Raw genomic sequence first — 19,872 nt, 5'->3', positions numbered from 1 at the left:
TCTTGCTTTATTTTTTTGTTATTAACCAATGAAGTAATTGTTGCCCATCTGTGAGACAGTAATACTACTTACTTAATCGATTTCATCTGGCTGTCAATGGCTACCAACTCAGTCTATTTGTCTTAACATTTGTTTGTGCTGTCATCTGCAGCAGCGGAATTGCTTGAGATAGTTTAATTTCAGGATACATAAGAGGAGGGCAATCATTACAGACATTCAGGTAGCTTGATATCTAAGGATTTACCTTGGAAGTTATTGAAGACTCCAGGCCTGACCCAGCAAAATATGCTTGATATGAAAGGCACTATTAACACCACCAATAAATATCTATTATGTAGCAACCTTTCTTGTTTATATCAAAGAAAGCAGCTTGACAAATAAAGATGCTGAAATGCAAATGATTTTGAAAAAGTTAACCTACAATGCAGTACCAGTAGCAGGAACGGAACTCAGTTTCTCGATTCCCAGTCCAATCCTTTATCCACACCACAGGATCTATATACTCGCTGCATTAGATGTTCCCTTCTTAGAGCTGGATGGACCAGTATATTTGTACTTCATCCAACATTAATATGCAACCGCTTTTAAAATGGTGCCTGTTTAGACAGACTTCACTGGATAAATCAATCTGTAAATAGCGTAAAGAAAACAGGTTTTGATACTTATAGTTATCGTGAAGGATTTAGTGATGACAGTACAGTATATCACCAACGTTAATTTAATTAGTTATCAATTGTACTAGTATGACATTGATATATTATAATTAAAACTAATGATCCGCTGATTCTCATCCAGAAATCCAGTTAAGATGACAAATATTCTGCTATTACAGACCAACGAATAAATATTAAAAGTATACAAATGTCCAGGAGGTAAACTAGGCATTCAGTTATGCCAAGGTTCATATGCCAGTAAATTATTTGTTAGGGCTACAGTATGAGTAAAAGGAGAGTCTGGGGTATTTTGGAGGCACACTATGTCAGAAGCAGCACATTGCCAATTCCCATGAGAAATCAGCTGGAGGATAGCTCCAGTTTCACTGAGCAAGCTATCAGAGGAATTTCAAGCTGTAAAAAGTAATCTTTATCCCCCCACCCAAATTCATAAATATCTGTGTAGAGTCACACTATGACTAGAACTATTCAGACGTAAGGAGGAAGAAATATTATTTGTGTAGCTTTTCAAATGCGGTTTCAACACCAGCCATACCCAGCATACTCCTACATGATCACACCAGCTCTTTCCAAGAAAATCCAAGAAAAAAGATGCTGATGGCTACTCAAAATCCAGTGCTAATAATCCCTAAATGCTTAACCACACTTTACCAGAAAAAAATGAAAGGGGACAACAGTAATTCCTCTGAATCAACCTAAAATACATTTTCATTCATTGTTTACCTTAAGTGTCACTCCGGACAAAATATAACACAGATTCTTCTTTCCTTCCAGATACAAAGCCAGTAGTCTCATGGGTGCTGTAGACCCAATTACTTATAGCTTTTGCTTTCATACATCCTTTGCTTTGTTACATGATTTTCCTGCAGTTAGACCTTAAAAGAACTGACCCTCTTTTCACCATAAAAAGGAGAGACAATTTCTTCTGAATGTTTAATAAAAGGTAGCAAAAGCAGACTAGACGTAGACTTTTAACCTTACAATAGAGGAATCATCTAGAATTCAGCAGCTGTGCCTGATTCTACTGTTGACTTGCCAATTGCCAGTGAAACTATTACATTTACCAGCATTTTAAAAGTTTAGAAAGCCTTTATCGATGCACACAGGTATATGTGTATTTGCTGTAGGCCTGACACATCTAGAACAACTCTTTGTTTATAATATTTGTTTGACTGAAGCGACCACAAAGTGGGGAAATCTTATCTATTTGCACACCTGAGAAAGATATTCAATCTGTCGTTCAGACATCACCTGGCTGACCAAGCCCTGGAGACTTTCCATACAGCCAGTGGTAAAACATGAGCCAGCTTCACAGAGGGACTCGGAGGAGCTGATTTAGGAACCTACCTCTCCCGTTAGTTACTTAAGCTAATTAATTTACACATTGTTCCATAGTGAGTGACCCTCTATTCCCACCTGCTGGAATTCAGACACATGCTGTGTCTCCTCCGTGTAACCTCAGGAAAGAACCTTTCCCCATTTCACCCTCTCTCTGCCTGGCCCAGCGACTGCCCCTGCATGTCACAACGCACTCACCACTGCTTTGGCAATGTGACAAGATGTGCTGGGGACAGCAGCAACCCCTAAAGCCTGTATCTGAACACAGGCACGTGCCATCAGAGGCGCACGGCATTTCCCAAGGGGCAGAACACATGTGTAACTTATTTAGGCCTCTTCCTGCAGCTCTAACTGATTCCTTGAGCCAAGAGATGCTGGTTTTAGGAAAGCACGTTTCATTTACAAATTAGTAGATTACAGTCACATGCGTAACAACATATTAAATGAAGCATTAATGTAATACAACCCAAACTACACATGATACACTATATAAGCATATATACAAATTTGATTTAATATGTTAGTTTCCTTTGCCCTCTGTCAGTCTGGTTGCCTTTGCATAATCCATGTTTCTAATTATGCCCTGGTATGCCTTGCATATAAATAGCTAATTAGATAGTGTCCCTGTCAGCTATGAAGTATGTAATATCCGAAAAAAAACCCTCCTTTGGAAATTTAATTTAGGATAACAGATTGTGCTATCCAACTGAAGAATAAAAGCTTTCAGTTTACTAAGATGTTTGTGCATTTAATATCAACCTCATACTATTATATTAGTGCCCCCAAATGTATCCAGTAGTTTTATTCCTTTTCAAAACCATTCTGTCAGAAGCTTGTATGGTAATTACAGTAAGATGCTCAAGATCTAAAAATCACATTACAGATGATGATTTTACATGTGCATTGACTGACTACTGGGTATGTTAAGTGAAAACTTCTCATATGCAGCTCTAGAAACTGCTATACCACATCATACAAAAGGGCCATGTAGTGCTGTGCATTCTTCCTGGTCATAGCCAGATATTCCAAGGAACAGCGTTGGTGTTCTGAGCCTGCCAGATGTGGGATAATCTTGAACATCAGGTTACTTTGCATTAAATAGCTTTTTCACATCTTACCTTGTCACAGTTACCAACCAGTTCAAATGCCACCCTGATCACCTCCAACGCACACAGAATACTTACAAGACTTTCTTACGTATTAAAAAAAAATAAAAATCTTGTTGACCATCCTCTTCCTCATTTGACCTGCATTCTTCTACGACTTTAATTCCACCCCCCACCCCAGCCTTTACTGCACTTCAATCCTTTTCATTTAATGAGTGTAAAGAAACAATAATCTTCTGCAGTAAAACATCCAAATACATGGCTATAAGTAAAATGTTGGCTGCAGCAATTACTTCCTCTTTCTTGGCTCCAGGGAGCAGATACTAAGAGGGTGAAAGCCTGGAGGAGTGCAGGGAGGCTGAAAGGAGCACAGGCAGGGCCACGGCCATAAAGCTGGAGGAGGTGGTGTGGCAGGGCAGATGCAATTGATATACAAATGTCTTGCTGTCCTCTGACTGTACAACTAAGATTTCCAAAGCTATACATGAAATTTCAGTAATATTCCTTATTCATTTTATGGATAAGAAATGGTCTTCAGCTTAAAAAAAAAAAAAAACAAACAAAAACCCAACAAAAAACAGCCTCTTTCTCATATACAGATAATTTCATCTGAAGGGAGCAAAAGTGCTTTTTGAGGCTATAGAACAAGAAATACTCTGAAAAGGAAAAAATAATTAAGCCACAGCCATGTATTCCTCTCCCAAAATTAAAAGGGAAGACCTCACATTTTTCTTTAATTGAATCATTAATATTATATTGCAATTTAAAAAACACCACTGGATTTCTTATTCATCATGTTGTGTCTGGTAGGCAATATTAATAGGTAACATTTCAAATCTAGGCCATCATGCTGGGAATGAGACCAAGGGGAGCAAAATGCCGTTGGAACATTGCGCTCTCTGGTTTGCATACAGCATGCCAGATTCATCCCTGGTGCAACTTCACTGTGAAGCAGCTCAGTATGTTCTGTTGTGTCTATTATATAGCCCATGTAAAGGGCAACGATGCACATTTCAGAGTAATTATAGTTAATAAAACACTGGGATTGCAAAACAAGTTCTTATAAATAGCACAGGAATAAACATGAAAAAGATGAAAACGAAAATCTTTTCCGTTGAGGGTGGAGGGGATTTTTTAAAGCGATTGCTTCACGAGTTCACGCTCCTTTTAAAAAGGTGACCCACGTGCACAGGGTATCACAGGAACATCCTGGCTACTCTGTGATACTGCTGGGAACTACTTCTATCCCCATCAGCACAACTGAACGGGTGAGAGCAGCAGCGGCTTCCCTCAAGGAGGAATAAGACAAACCACAGAAAAGGTCCTGCACAGGAGGATTTGCTGCAGAAGAGCTGGCATGCTGCAAATTGGTACCTGCTGCTAACTTCAGAGGAATGCTTCTGTATGCCCATAGCCAAGTGGCAAGGGTAAAAGGTACACTGCACTAACAGCCAGGGTGATTTCTCATCCTAAATAATTTCTGAAAGCAAGATTTACATTCTTAGTGGCATCCAAACAGCTCTATATTTCCCCCCTCTGCTATACAGGTACATTTGCTGGTATGGAAACTTCACTGAAGTCATCTTTGCATTGCTGTGGCAGAAATTACAGAATAAGCTGGTAGGTCATTAAGGAATTATTTGGTATAATTTTTATGGAATTTCTCAATTATTTAGAGCATAGTATGAATGTACTTGGTATTTTGTTATAACAGACATTCCTTGTAGCTGAACAAAACATAGCTGCACCTCTTTTAATCAGTTAATGCTAATAATGCCTTGGAGGCAGAACAATACCCTTCAGTCTCCTGGGTGTTATAAACTAATTTATGCTCTTATGTGCCAACATTTAGAACAATTTCTATATGGTCAGAACAAACATAGGATCTTTGAATTCCATGCAGTTTTTCTTATTTTACTGTTACTGGAAGCCTTCTCAAACAACTTGCTTCCTTACACTTGAAAAGATGAAAAATATGTTTATACTTCTTAGCTATTTCCCCAGCTGAGTTCTCGAGGTGCTTGGTGCAAAGCTGTTTTCTGCTCTGCCACGTTGCTTCCATGACTGTGCTCCTTAAAGCCTCAACTTTATAGAAAATCTTTTCAGCACTAAATACATTCACACATTTTTAGAGAGTAATTGCTTATGTCTGAGATATTAAGAATATCAGAATCTTCTGCAGTAGTATGGACCGGTTTATTAGTAAGAGGTTACAGAACATGTAAGCATTTCCAAGCATTCCAGATAAAACAAGAAGTAATAAGATAAAGACTTTCAGTAACTTTTGGAAATTGCCAATGGATGGCAATGAGCGCAAACCACCTAGGACTCAGTTCTAGAGATGACACTGCCCCTGGAGTTCCCTCTATATGTGAAATCAAGCATCCGAATAAAATACATTTCTGGTGAAGCATTTTCACTGGCAAACATAGTGACAGCTTTTCCCACTTGTCTGAAGGTTTTGCATATTACAGTCCTTTCCCCACATGAGGGAATTTATGCTTTTAATATTGTAATATACCATAGAAACCTGCAATACTTTCAGTAAATATATTCCTGTGATTATTTTGTATATCATCAGCAGGCTTAAATGAAAATGACAATGTCTAGAGATACTCTTAGCTGATAGCTGTATTTATTCCATACGTGTATGCACTGGCTGTCAAAACAGCTGTAAAATATGCATATGAGAATGTAGATTCCCTAGAAACTCAGAAAAATTAGATAGTCCAGTCTACCCCATTTTAGATACACAGGCATTGCAAAATGTATCCCTATTAATGCTTTTTATTACAGTCTAAAGTAGGGAGGGTTTTTAAAGCTTTGTAGGATGTCAGAAAGAAGATCTCTGTCTATCCAATTCACTTACCAATTTGTCTGTTACCAAGTGTTTATCGGGTTGTGATGACTTCAAGAAAGTGGAGGGAACTCTAGAGGAGCGATATACCACTTCTGTAATAATTTTTTTTGTTTTTTCTTTTAAGCAGTTCTAACAGTTTTCCCCTCGCTGAGGCAAAGTTAGAAAAAACATGATTTGTTGTTGTCTTTTCAATGTTGTTGCATGGAAAAGGTCAAACTCAGGATATCAAGCAAGTTTTTCCCAGAATACTGTATTTTGCATGTCAGAATTGTGAATTGATATCCAGTTAAAAGCCACCATTCACATTTTGCTTAACTTCTGCCTAATCCTTGGCTTAAGCATCACTCTGTTTAACATCAGGCTTGAAGTACAGGGTCTTGACTGCAGGACTATGGTTTGGTGCATGATTCGCAATCATCCATATGCAGAAATTATTTTTACCCTACTGCCTAGTACCAATGGCTGTACACATAACTAGAGAAGTCCTGTTTACCCACAGGGACCTACAGTTACTCTAAATTAGCCACAGAATACGAGTCAAGCAACAGTCTCATCCACCTGACAAAGTAGCCATCACAAGTCTTCAGACTTTTTTCACTGGGTATATTCACTGGATTGTATCAAAGATATTCAGCAGTAAAGGACAGGGTTTGACTTTTCTGCAAAGATGTTTTGAGACAGACACTAGCTTGAACAGCCTACACAATCAAATCCATTCCTCTTAATTACGAATCTTGCCTCATCTGAATGAATAAGCATCTCTGCGTCTGGTACAAGTCATGTTGCTAACATTTTTGTCAGGTGCTTGTCTTCATTTAGCAATTAAACCAGCACAGCGCTGAGAGGAGGCTTTTTAATTTGCATTGTGGCTAACTGCAAGATGTCTAGAAGCAGTAGCACAGTGTAAGATTTCAGGATAGAAAAAGAAAAAAGAAAAAAAGTACCACACCAAAGAGTAAAGTTTTGGTATACAGGCCTTCAAAGAAAGCTCAGAGTCCAAGCAGGTTCCTGTTCCTAAAGACCTGCAATGGGCCCAGGACACCCGCTTGCTGTTCTGTACGTGTGCCAGTGCTGCTGACCAAGTGACCAGTCTCACAACCCTCTCAACCAGGCTCAGGCACAGGCTGAGTCAACTCCTTTTTGCAGAAGAAACTCCGATTCTAAACACATTTCTGCCATATTTCTAGATGGTCTTCCATCTCCTTTCTTTTGGATAAATATATCTTCAAAACGCTTTCTCATAAAGACTCTTCATTTTATTTAACCTGATACATGAAAGAGAAATAATACCTCCTTTTCCTTCCCTTGATTCTGCACTTACAAATGGCGGTGCAGCTCTACCACACACACATTCTCAGCCTACGCTAACCTGTTGCTGCTTTTGGTCAAGACACTTGGTCTTACAGTGCAACCATGAATGCAGCACCTTAAACAAAAACGTACTGGCATTTTTGCTTGGCTGGTTGAAGTAGTCTAACAGCTGCACATCATGACATCCATTTTTTATGTGTAATGGTGTACTATATTTTAGGCTAACAACAGAGGCAGAACACAGGGGGTTCTGAGTGGCATATTCCTTGTTCTAATCACTTGTCTCAAGCTCCTTTCACAGGATACTCTAGGCAATGCTTTTTTTGGTGATTAAAGTCATTACAGATAATAGATAAAGGTGTAAGACCACGAGAATCTATATATGAACCTGCTGTCAAGACACTTTACAGGATTTCCTGAGGCATGCCATACTTACTGGGATATGCACTGCCTGCCATCATATATTGCTTAAATACTTTAATTCTTCATTGGTATCACAGTTCATGGTAACTTTTCCCATCATTCCTACATTAATATCTTTGCTCCAAGATAATTATCCGCTGCTCTAGCTCTCTCTGAGCTGCTTCACTGAGTTTCAGTCTGTCTTGATGACAGATAAATTATTTTTCTCCTCTGTACTATCTCTGACCTGCCCTCAGATGCAGCTGGTGAGAGATCTTCAGTCCTACTAATTTTAAACTAGACTCCCATTTTAGCATGAAGAGTATTCCATGTTTTCTGCTTTTCCCAAATTCTTTCTGGAGGGAATTTTTTCACAAATTCTTTCTAAAGGAAAGCAATCGTGATTCTTGCAGGGTTTCACCTCCAGGGAGGAAGGAATGATTCCCCTCTGTGCATGCACCGCAACTCTGTAGCTGACTTCACAAGACAGAAGGAACCTTATTCTTATTTTAGGTACAACTGTAAATGCTTCTTTTTTAATCCTTTCTATAAGAGACTGTTTAGCTGGAATCAGGCTGTGCTTGTTCCATTCCCCTCAGGAAACTTCTGATAGCAGTAACAGGCATCAGTTTCAGACAGGTAACCTTCCCTCAGCTCCACAATCTCCCCACTTGGTCTTACATACAGTAAAACTTGCACAGCTTTATTGCCTCCAAATGCTGGGAACAGCCACGAGTCAGAAGGGTCTCACAAATTAGTCTTCGAAGTTAAAATAAAGTTATAAAGACTAGCACAGTATGTGAATTTAGGGCTAGATGTTCAAAAGAGCTAATTTATTGTGTAAGCACCTTAATGAAGTGGCCAGATGTTTCTCTGCAGGTACTGAGACCTCAGTTATGAATACTGAGCCCACCTAAATATGCCTTCCTGAAAGCCATTCTGCTTTGTTTCCCTCAAGTTTCTCAAATGTAATTAAACTGACATTTTCTAAATAAATAAATAAATAAATAAATAAATATCTAGCTGTGAGATTTGTGAGCACTGTAACAGTTCTACAAGAAAAAAAAAAAAGAAGAAAAGTGGCAGCACCTGTTTGGAAATACACCATCCTCTGCATGGAGAACAGAAACACCAGTGGTACCACTGGTGCCTTCATCTGCAGTGACAGCACAGCGGTAGTGGCTAGAGGTAATCTGGAAAAATGTCCACCTTCCCCTTCAGAAGCTGGAGCCACTATTTCAAGTCTGGTTGCTGCAGTGGGAGATGAGTTTTAATGAGTTTGAAGTCTTTTCATATGTTTCTTTTCTTCTCTTTTCAAATGAATTAGGGCTGCATCGGGCTGCAACAGCAAAAGCTAATCTGTCCAGTTCCCTGTTGTGCTTCAAGTGGATCAGAATAATATATTAAATGAGAGCAGTGACCTGGGAGATTACAATGAAGATTAATATCTGTGCTACAACACTTAAATGCATACATATATATATATATGAAAGATGCATACAAAATACACATATTTCAAATATCTCAAGAAAAGTAGTGACAACTGACCTGCAGTATAAACAGAATGTTCCGAGTCTAAAAAAAAAAATAATATTTTTTAAAATCAACACACTACAAATTCCATTTTTCAAAGATTCCTGGATTTAGTCCATCTCAATTATCAAAATTTACAGGAAGTATCACATCACATACCAAGGAAGAATAGTGTTCCACAAAAGTCATGCACAGATCTCATTTGTGCCATCATGATTACTAGTAAGGTCCCAGTTAATGACAGCTGATTCTTTATTGCTATCTAAAACCATATAAAAACCCATTTATGTATCTTAATGCAAGGCTGGCAAGAACATGTTTCCATGTGGCTAAGTCAGCAGTTTGGTTTAGCAGAGTCTGGATTTCTCACCCTGAAGGGAATTCAGCCCTCAGCGCAATGACAGGACAAGGCCTTTGCAACGCTTAAGCTTCAACATTGCACTTAAATGAAGTTTGTGCTTTGCACCAGCCTTCCACTGACCTTCCCAGGGCTACATTTCGGCTGTTCTGAACGCCTTCAGGGAGGACCAAGACCAAGTAGCAGCAATAAAGCAATAAATATGAATCCTTCAGGTACAAACTCAAAGACAACCTGGCTCCTCTCAGCTTGGCTTATAGAAGTTCAGGCAGAACTCTCCCATCACACTTTAGAAAAAGTGTTTTTCATTAACATACCATGCATGAAAACTTTGTCTGTCACGATCAGGGACCGAACTGGAGGGGCTCCAAAAACCTGAAGTTCTGTATGGAGAAGATGCAAAGCCATGTGCTGTGGCTGGGGACTGCAAAAGACTCCACCTCAGAAAACTTAATTAAATTAAAATCTATACTGCAGATTTTCTAGGGATCTTTTTTGTCCCCAAAAAAGCAAAGTTAGACAAAAAAAGAGTTGATATTATCATAGCAAGAAAAAGAAAAGGACTGGAATGACTAAGTAATTAATGCAGGACTTTTGATTAAAGTCAATTTCATGACTTCCAATGTGCCCTAGGCCTGCATTAATAACCCACTAGCACTAGGAACCCATGGCTTCCATAGTTGTTTAATTATTTATAATTTTTATTGCTTGTTAAAACAAAGCAACCTTAATGAGATTAATAAAATTATTTTCTTACTTAAATTCTAATAAGTAAAAGTAAAAAATGGAGTTTCATTCCTCTCCCTGATACATGGGAAGCAAACCTTCAGCTCTCCCATGGCCTGCCCGGCCGGAATTTTTCCCTCCAGGACGAAGTGCTGCAGGGTGCTTTCGGAGGTGGGTGGGTGCAGTGAACCCCTTGCTGCTTGAAGGATTGGGGTGAATCGCTGTCACTACCATGACAGGGCTCAGGGAGAAGTATTCAACTGCTACTGCTCAACTAAGGGTTTATACAACGCATCCAAATAGTATCCTCGCCAATCCCACATCCAGCCCTGAAGCAGGCACAAGACAGGGCGGAGAGCAGGACAGTCCCTCTGGTAAGGAGGTCCAGCACAACCACTGCGCTGGAGCCTCGGTTTGTGTTCACTGGGACACACCAGAAACATCCTCTGCATGCTCCTCCCCTCTCCTAAGCATCCTGCAGCCACACTGCCATCCACACACTTTGTGCATGATAAAAAGAGGATGGATTTTTAAATTGCAGGGGTGTGTTTCAGGTTACAGCTTTAGTAGAACCTGCCCAGAGCAGAGCACTGGCTAAAGCAGCCAGGACGCAAAAGATAATCGGAATAGCATTGCATGGTATTACTTTATTTAGGAAGGTGACCATCAAAAGCAGAGGTGCCACCGGCACTTAGGGAAAAAAAAAGCTTTCCCACACACCTCACAATTTATTAGTGGTATGAAATTCTGTCTTCTAAACTCTGCACTGAACAAAACAGGTGCAGCTTTTCCTCTACAAAACTATCTGCACCACCACAGCAAATGTACCTCTAATCAAAAGTGACTTTTATTTAGATTCCACCTTTACAGTCCTTAAAATGTCATACTTCTGAGACGTCAGCAAGGGAACACTTCCACATATTTTTATCTAGGAAATGTAATTTTTTTCCTGAAAAGTTATTGAATAAACTGTTCATTTTGAAATATGCTTTGAAATACTTCTGTAATTTAAAGACACATTTCAAAATAGTATTTTCAAGATCAGAGAAAATCATATGATGCATTTAGAAAGATTTGTTTATAGTTGCTGGGTTGAAGTTCAGACATACCCAAATCAAACCCACACAAAACGCAAAATTACTTAGTGCAATTTCAAGCATCGGGCTGGTTTTCTACTTCCGTATCTTCCTAAAGTGTTAAATTTCCTTTATGAAATGACTTTGGGATTTCTGCAAAGGACATTGCTTCTTGCAAAAAAACATCTAGTAAGAGCTTTATTAATTGCAAGAAGACTGCATTTACAAAAAATAAAAACCTACTTGGACAATAAATATCTCATGTAACATGTACATCAGCTCAAGTGAATTTGGATAGCTAGAAACAGCTGTTCAGAATACTGATAGACTCGAAGAATTTAGTATTCTCCCATCACCTTTCTTTGAAATATTTGATTAACCTAGGAAGACACAAATAAATTCAACCAAACAAAGCCTGCAGAACCTATTCAGCATGAGGCTAGCATTTGTGCCATTAATAAGACTAATTGCTATCGATCAATTTGTTTCACTAGCAGTGGAGATGAAAATCCGGGGAAAAAGTAAGGGCTTGCCTTTCAGAGTAGTTCATTGGTACATACTGACACTGTAAATCACCTAGCAGTTTCAATAGGATGATTCACTTCAATTTTTTTTTTTTTTTAATAAAAATATATATATATACACACAAAAGAAATATTGCAGGTATTTGCCCTTAAACATTCACAACTGGAAAAAGCACCTTTGCATGCAAAAGCAGAATTTGAAGCCTTATTGAAAAAAGCATTTTGATTTCATTGTTCCAGGTGAAGATATTAAATAGTCCCCCCAGCTACCCTTGTGGATTGTCATCCACGCTCAGGGGGCAAAGGCTGCTCCAAGCACTGACACCTGGAAACGGGAAGGGCTGGTCTGTGTTCCTGCACCGTTCCCTGCCACATCAGCCACAAAGGACTGTCTGGCTCAAACCATCCCTGTCCCTGCTGCATCCTGCCAGACCTCCCAGGGCTCTGCTTTGTCCCTTCTTTTGAACTTGGTTGTCAGGAATACTCTGTTTAAGACAAATGTTATCCTGCTTAATCTTTCCCAATTTCATTACAGCTGACATTGTATCAACAGTATCCGTTGGGAAACAAACTCACATACGCATGGGATAGAGGCAGCGTCTAAAACAGATTTATACCTTCCCTTGATATTACAACACTAACAAGTTTAGTACTCAAGAGTTGCAGGCTTCCTGGTGGCATCTTTATGATGCCCAACTGACTTTCCTCCAAAATTTATACCTGCTCAAGCATGTTGCCTGAACCACAATCACAGACACAATAAATTTAAAGGCTCCTTTATACGACAGTAGACACTTTTCAATGCTTTCTTTACATGGCACAAGGGGGAAAACACTCCTTTTATTTGGCAAAACTCTGCAGGGCATTCTGGTTGCTCATTCTTGGTACTCGCACATATTCTGCAGTTTGGAAAATACAAATATTAAGGAGAAGAAAACCAAGCTCAATTTATTGACTTAATTATCTCTTAGCCAGAAGCACAGCCCTGTATTTTGATTGCTTCAGCAGTGGCCTTCTCTCCATCCACACTCAGCAGTGCTAAGCTGATGGCTTTGAAGCATCAGCCTGAACACCACAATGGCAGCGGCAATAGGGAGGACGGCAAAAAGGCTTTGAAACCTGACAAATTTACAGGACAGCGATAAGACTGTGATTTCTTTTCAGCCAAAACCCAGCACTGAAGTTTATATACAATACTGTCAATACTGAACAGCATTCTATGGTAAAGTCCAAATGGCTCCAACAAATTTAAAAGCAAAGCTGAATGTAGTCTACCGCATGCATTTTCACCTTGATCTTTAAAGTACTTACCTCCATTTGAGCAAATAATCTGAGAGATCTGAAGAACTTCATAAAACCTGACCTGCTCGTATATTTTCACCTGAGACAATTTCAGAAGAGGAATAGATCACATTACTGCTAAAGTTTAACTTGGAGGAGGGTTTTAGCTGTAAACATAGCTGTTCAAAAGATAAATATTTAAACACAGACTTCATGTCAGAGTCTATAAAATATAATATTCACCACTTGGTTGTAAGCCAATGGGAAATTTTAACAGAGGATAGACTACTTCTTTTCATGGTTATTTAAAGCAAATTAACAATGACAGTAATGTAATTTCCTTGGCATGACTCTTTTTCATTTCTTTTCAGCTGCCTCCTGCTAGAATCTTTAGAGAAGTTTAAACTGATTTCAAGAAAGCCTTTGAAAAAAAAAATGCACTTTGCTATTATATATATCTTTCAGGTGTTCACAGAAGTGCAGAAGAAAGAACATTTGCATTTCCACTTAAATACTCTGTTTATACAGAGACATAGATGGGAAATGACAACATACATTTTCCAGTACTATAAATATTTACTTTCACTAAACTGAAAAGTTAAAGTTTTGGATTGTGACCTGTTTTGGGTAACTTGTTAAGGAAGACTCCTACATAAGATTTTTATAATGAGGGAAGCGGCTAAGGAATCAGTGTGATACGAAGCCTAATTAAAGGGTGGTGCAAGTTCACAACTAGTGATACTTGCAGTTTGAAATAGACTACTTAAACATGTTTTTAGGGAATTATTTCATGTTGCTGTATTTTTATAATATTCACTGTATTAAAAAGTAGTTCCTCCTTTATATTGAAGGCTGATGATTTCAACAGAACCCTTTCCAGAGTTCCACTCATTTAGTCTGATAGCAATTCTATGCTATAACTTCTGAAAATATATGTCATTGGCTAAAAATCATTGGTTTATATGTGGAAAACTATAAAAAGCCTCAAGAACTGAAGATTCTCACTCACTGAAGCCAACAAAATTACTTCCTTTAGATTCAGTTGGGTTGTGAGGGTCTCTCTTGTCTTCTAAAGCCTGATAAAAATACCCCTGAATTCAACTCTTATCTTTGTCTTCACTTTAGTAGTCCTTGGAAGATATACCTAGAGAATACTTGATTCAGAGCTATAAATCATATATGTCATAGCTGAAGCTGAGCTACACTTTTCAGAGTCCATTGTACTTTAATCAAAATTGATGCTGTTAGGAAAAGACTTCAAAAGAATTTGGGCTTTGGGCTCGCTCTCTTCCAGCTCCTGCTTTCTGCCACTGCAAATCCCAGTCAACAGCCAGTCCATTCCCACAATTCCACCCAATGTCACTCGCCTCCTCCATCGAACTGTCTTTTCCAGCAGCAGCAGCAGCAGCACCCAAGTTATTTACTGTAGAGCTCAGGCTGTTTAAGAACAAAGGGTTCTGGCACAACTCATCTGATATTTTTACCTGCTTCTGTCAAGACATTCATGCTGGAAACCTCTGGTTCTTTGTGGAGCTTTATGGTCCCATGATGCCTGACTGCATCCTTAATTCCCCAAACTGTTCATAGCGATCCTAATTAATACAGGTCACATCATGTGTGTCAGAGTAAGATGCAATGAAATTAAATCTCATGACAGCAAGCTGACTTTTAGGGCTGTCTGCCAAGAAACCTAATTACTATAACCAATCATTTGCAGAAATTACAGGAAACCAGCTTGCTGTTAGTAAATGTGCTAGTCCATTGGGGGAGGTGGAGGGAAATCAAAGCACGAGAATTTAGGTGAAGCCATTAAACAGAATGAAAACAGTAAGAATAGGTTTTGTAATGTTTTTGCCTTAAATCATCAAATCTGTTACTACATAGTACTATTACTACAAGTGGGCCTGTCTGTTTTACTAACATACCTTCTCTTTTCATGCCAGGGTTATACTTGACACAGCAACAAGAAAAATGAGATTTTTTTTTTTTATCTCTTACTTTTGAGAAGAGTTTTGGGAAAACTACCCCATGAAAATACAGCAAACTGCTGGCCTAGGTACTTATGGGATGGCAGCCTCAGACTTGCACTGCAAAAATCAAAGGAGTTGAGTGCAGCTACTTCTTCATTTCTTACATTACTGCCCAGCATCAGGCAAAGTTTGCTTCAAGAAAAGTGTACTCCGATAATTCAGGTTTTTTTGGTCAGGGTTCTTCTGTTTTGTTTTTAAATTTCTCCTTCAGGCAACATTTGGAAGTGGTAATAAGCAGCCAATGTTGCTTTTCAGAAATCACATCCAGGACTAGTTCCTTTTCCTGGGAGGTCCTGTCAGTGCTTGGACTTAGCCAACAGCTCCTCCTTTGAAAGTTTCCCATTCCAGTTAAAAATGTTTGTAACTCACTGAAAAAACAGGGAGCAGGGATAGCAGTTCATGATATTTCTGGATACATCTGCTTAAAAAGTAAGCTGGTCTCACAGGTATTTTTATCCCGCATTTTGTTACTGAGATACGGTACCATCATGATACAAAAGCAGTTGTTTTTAAAACTTTTCTCTCCCCTCTGAATTGTTGTATAAATAAGTAATTTGCCATAAAACCCCTCCTAAAATAACTCAATTAATATAGTAGTTACCACAAAGTACATTGAGCATTCAGTAATTAATAGCTCCAAATGCCCATATTTTCCTTTATGCAAATAAGCACCTATGTCAACAAAGTGTTAGCAGAGGGTACTCTAATAGAGACAGACATTAGAGGAGTTTCAGCTTTGTTTTTCCCTCTTCTCTCAGCAGTCTTCATTAATATAATAAAACTCTCATTATAAAATCATTAGTGTAAACGCAAATAAAGTTTTACATTGTTAATGTCCCTGCCAGGTCCTTAATCACTTGAAAAGTCATGCTGCATTAAGTATAACATTGATTGCACATGATAAAAGGGAATGACATAGATGTTTCACTACCTTACACTGAACTATTAAGAGAACAGGATGGGCTCTATATTCAAAACTATTTTTCTATACTGTTCATATGTTGGAATCTAAAAAGCCCTAGCTGAAGAATTAGGCAAAATAATAGACTCCAGTTACCTAAGGAGCCCTGCACCTCCTGGACCTTTCTACTGTGACGTGAATGTTGCTCCTAATACAGCTCGATCGGCCTCCTTTACCCTACCCCTGCACTGATTAACCAGCGGGAAAGTGATTCAGAAATTTAGATTAAACAATGCCGCATAAAGCTATTCAATGGGTTTCCACTATACTATTATTTCTGCAACCACTCTGAATTTTCTCATTTATCTAGGCATCATTGGTGTGTTATTTACAGTAGTCACCACGAGACAGCACGACAGGACTGCACTAACCAACCACTATTACAAGAAATGGGACATACACAGTACAAACAAATACCTCTGATCTAAAGCAGTAAAGAGACAATGTTTCAGACATTTTCAGCGTTGAGTCCTATATATTGTTACTGAGAAAATATGCATTTACACATTGAACTGTTACACTGTGTTACTTGTAGAAAGAATTGCTATATACTTTGGAAATGCGTGAACGTGACGTGACTGGAGTGTAGAAGACTGTTTTGATCTGGAATCTCTTTTTCCTTGGTTTCTACCTACCCAAAGTTATTTTTGTCATTTCCGAAGAAAATCATTAGGACTATTCTAATTAATTAGTCCAAGAAGGAAGGAGGCTGATTGCATTAGTAATCATAAACAGACCAGATAGACATTTAAAGTCTGAAGCTAGATACAAGGGGATAGATGAAAATAACTCTTCCAGCTTTGAGAGGAAAGTTGTATTGTAACGGAAGAAGTTGGTAACTCCTGGTCATAAAATGTTTTAAGAATAATGTAGTTTTTCACACCCCAAAAATCAAAGGAACCGAAATCTGGGATACAGAGTTTGAGTAAACCAGCACCAAAAATGGAAACCAAGGTCCATGGCTTCTGATATTCACCATCTGTTAAACCCAGCAGCTAAGTGCCTATCCCAAACTAGCATGGACCCAGTCATGGAATGGCAACCTAAGCCGCTGTTACTCTGTTAGCAACTCAAGTGACTAGTGGGTCCAAACCTGCTGACATTTTATGTGACCAAGAATTACATGTTACTTGACAGTAGCTCAAAGCTAAAGAAAAAAAATCAATTCCCCTAGGAAACTGCTTGTAAATAATTTTTAAAAAGCAAACACTATTAAAGCTGTAAGTCAAGTACTTGAACACTAGGAAACACCAAAATTAAGCTTGTCTGTGCAACTTTAATTCAGCCTCTCAGAGACCTTCTTTCAACCATGCCCTGTATGCATGATGATACACTCTTTAATTACAGAGAGCAACATCCAAATGAGTTCTGCCAAGAGACATGCCAGTCTTCTGAAGTGAGATCAAGGAAATGATCTCCTTTTCATCTCGACGTATTGTGTGATGCAGTCATTGTTAGCATATTGTAGCTGCTATTTCCAAAGGGGCTTCCCAGATTTAAAGCTTAGAGAAGCGCTGAATACCTGAGGCTTTCAAGTTAGTTAAGGAACGACAATGAATGCTCTCAACATGTGGTAAGTAGGGGTTGGGGGAGAAAAACAAAAAACAAAAAAAAGGGGGGGTAAGGAAAAAATAAAAATCTCTAAAATGAACAGACTGCACTGAGATAAATTTCTCCCTCCAGCTTCCAAATTTTCTGAGACCTTTCCCTTCTGCTCAGATCAGTAACCTCTAAAAGCTTTGGCAAGACAGTAAGTAGTACAATGGCTGCACAAAGCAAGATACCTACCTTATATACAAAATGCTATATTGGAGATTAAAGGGCTTGGTCTGGTGATCAGAGGGATAAGCTCAGGAAACAGAGATCTGTGTCTTTCTGCTCTCAGACTCAATGCTTGCCTTGCACAGGTTATTTAGGGTTTATCTGTATCACGCAAAACAGCACTTTAGAGACACCTTAGCTGGCTGGAAATGAGCTAGCACCAGAAGGGAAGGCAATAAAGCAGCATCAGCTTTACCCAACCTCATTAGCTTGGGTGTATTGCCATACTAATGGAGCTATGCCGCATCTGGGACTTACGAAATGAGGAAGGCAGCTCAATCAGGGCCAGCTCAGGTATCTTTACACTGCAGTGGATCATGTAGTTAAACATATGTTAAAAGTGCAGCTACACTCTCAGTGTAAGCTGAGTTACTAAGCCTTTGCTTCATGGGGCAGCCCTTTCTTCCCCCCCTCCTCTGCCTGCGTGCTCCTCCGCGCTTCCCGGGTCTCAGCACTAGCATCTGTGTAGCTGTGCAGGGAGTGGGGCCAGGCTGCTGACCCCTCCCAAAACTGAGCTTCCCACTGGAGGCCAGGACTAGCTCTTGCAGCAGCAGCACTCTCAGAGGAGCTGGATCTGGCTGTTGATTGCAATTGGGATTCTGCAAAAAGGGGACAAAGGCATTTCACTATCCCCAAAAGAAGCAGCAGGCGATGGGAGCAGGGAGTTAGGTGTAATCTGGGTGGGGGGAGAGGGGTGGGACACAAACAAAGTACAAAACAGCAGGCATCAAGGAAAATGAGGAAAAGCATTCAATGGTATAAACAGCCTTCCTGGACCTCCACCCTGAGCAGCGAAGGGAAGTGTTAGTGTATCATTTGTTCAATCCGCTGTGCATAACGTAGCTTTAGAGGATGCACTAGGCTTGTTACAGCGGGCATGGCTGGGAAAGCTCAGAGACAGACCTGAGGGATGATGAAGCAAGACTTTCCCTACTGGGTAGAGCGATTGCAGGAGGGTTACCTGTAGGTCCTGAGAACGAGTGCCACTTAATTGTTGAAAGATTAATACTTAAGATTCATCTCCAAGTGGCATTTCCTAAAGCTGTGGTTGATGCTTATGCATTTTTTTTTCTTCCCTTCCTATGAGGAGTGACACGTTCAATTCAAGGTTGAGGTTCAGAGTGAACTAGGGCTCCAAAGATCTCAAAGCAGCCAGGGCAGCTGCGAAATCATAACCGTGAAAATCAGAAACAAAGGAAAAAGATTAAGAGAAGGGTTTTGCTAGTTTTGTGTCGTTCAGTTTTAAGTTCTTAGACATAAAGAAAACTTGGCATTACCCTGTACTTCATCAATCACTGTTGGAAATTTTTCACCTTCAGACTTATCAAAAACCTCTTAAAAACTAGATTTTGCACAGTGCAACATTCCTACCCCCCAGAGTTAGATCCTATTTAACTCAAGCTTGTCCAGGCAGTCTAGTTTGCACCAATTATGTTGCAAAGTCACAAGCCTCATCACTAAATAAAAAGCTCACTGTTTCTTCAATAAAACACTTAGAAGTAAAGTGGAATAAGCACATATGATACTGGCTTCCTATTAATTCTCGCTGCCTCATACTTTTTCTTTCAAGACTGTTTGCATGGGAATAAAGAATATATTCACATTGCCAACCTTGTTAAACAACTTAATGGGTGTTTTTGAATCACATATATTGGCAAATGCACATACTCACTTGAGGCTTGATTACTTGAGTGAGCACAGCAGAAGCGCAAGATCCAATTCAACAGCCTGCCCAGCACCCTCGTGCTGTAGTATTGCTTGAGTAATAAGAAGTGTTACATGAGTAACTGGATTTGTACAATTCATTCTTACTGACTAGTGTCACTCCCTCAGAAAGTTTCCAAATCAAACGGGAAGGGTAGATGCTTCCA

At 39.3% G+C, this 19,872-nt stretch overlaps 1 protein-coding gene across 8 annotated transcripts in view; it reads right to left on the bottom strand.

Annotated features, from left to right (window-relative positions):
* TOM1L1 (target of myb1 like 1 membrane trafficking protein) overlaps positions 1 to 19,872 on the bottom strand; it is a 323,891-nt gene that overhangs the window by 154,750 nt on the left and 149,269 nt on the right. For 7 of the 8 annotated variants that reach the window (XR_013929293.1, XM_080394531.1, XM_080394539.1 and 4 more), the window contains one exon: positions 1 to 19,872. This exon is cut by the window's left edge and continues 12,522 nt beyond it; it is cut by the window's right edge. The exons of the other annotated variant lie outside the window; for it this stretch is intronic. The gene's annotated coding sequence lies outside the window, so the exon portion shown is untranslated. 8 annotated transcript variants of the gene reach the window in all.

This window comes from Falco punctatus (assembly GCF_963210335.1).
Source record: "Falco punctatus genome assembly, chromosome: 1".
NCBI lineage: Eukaryota > Metazoa > Chordata > Aves > Falconiformes > Falconidae > Falco > Falco punctatus.
Note: the sequence above shows the minus strand (reverse complement) of the source record. Positions and strands in the feature narration are given on the sequence as shown.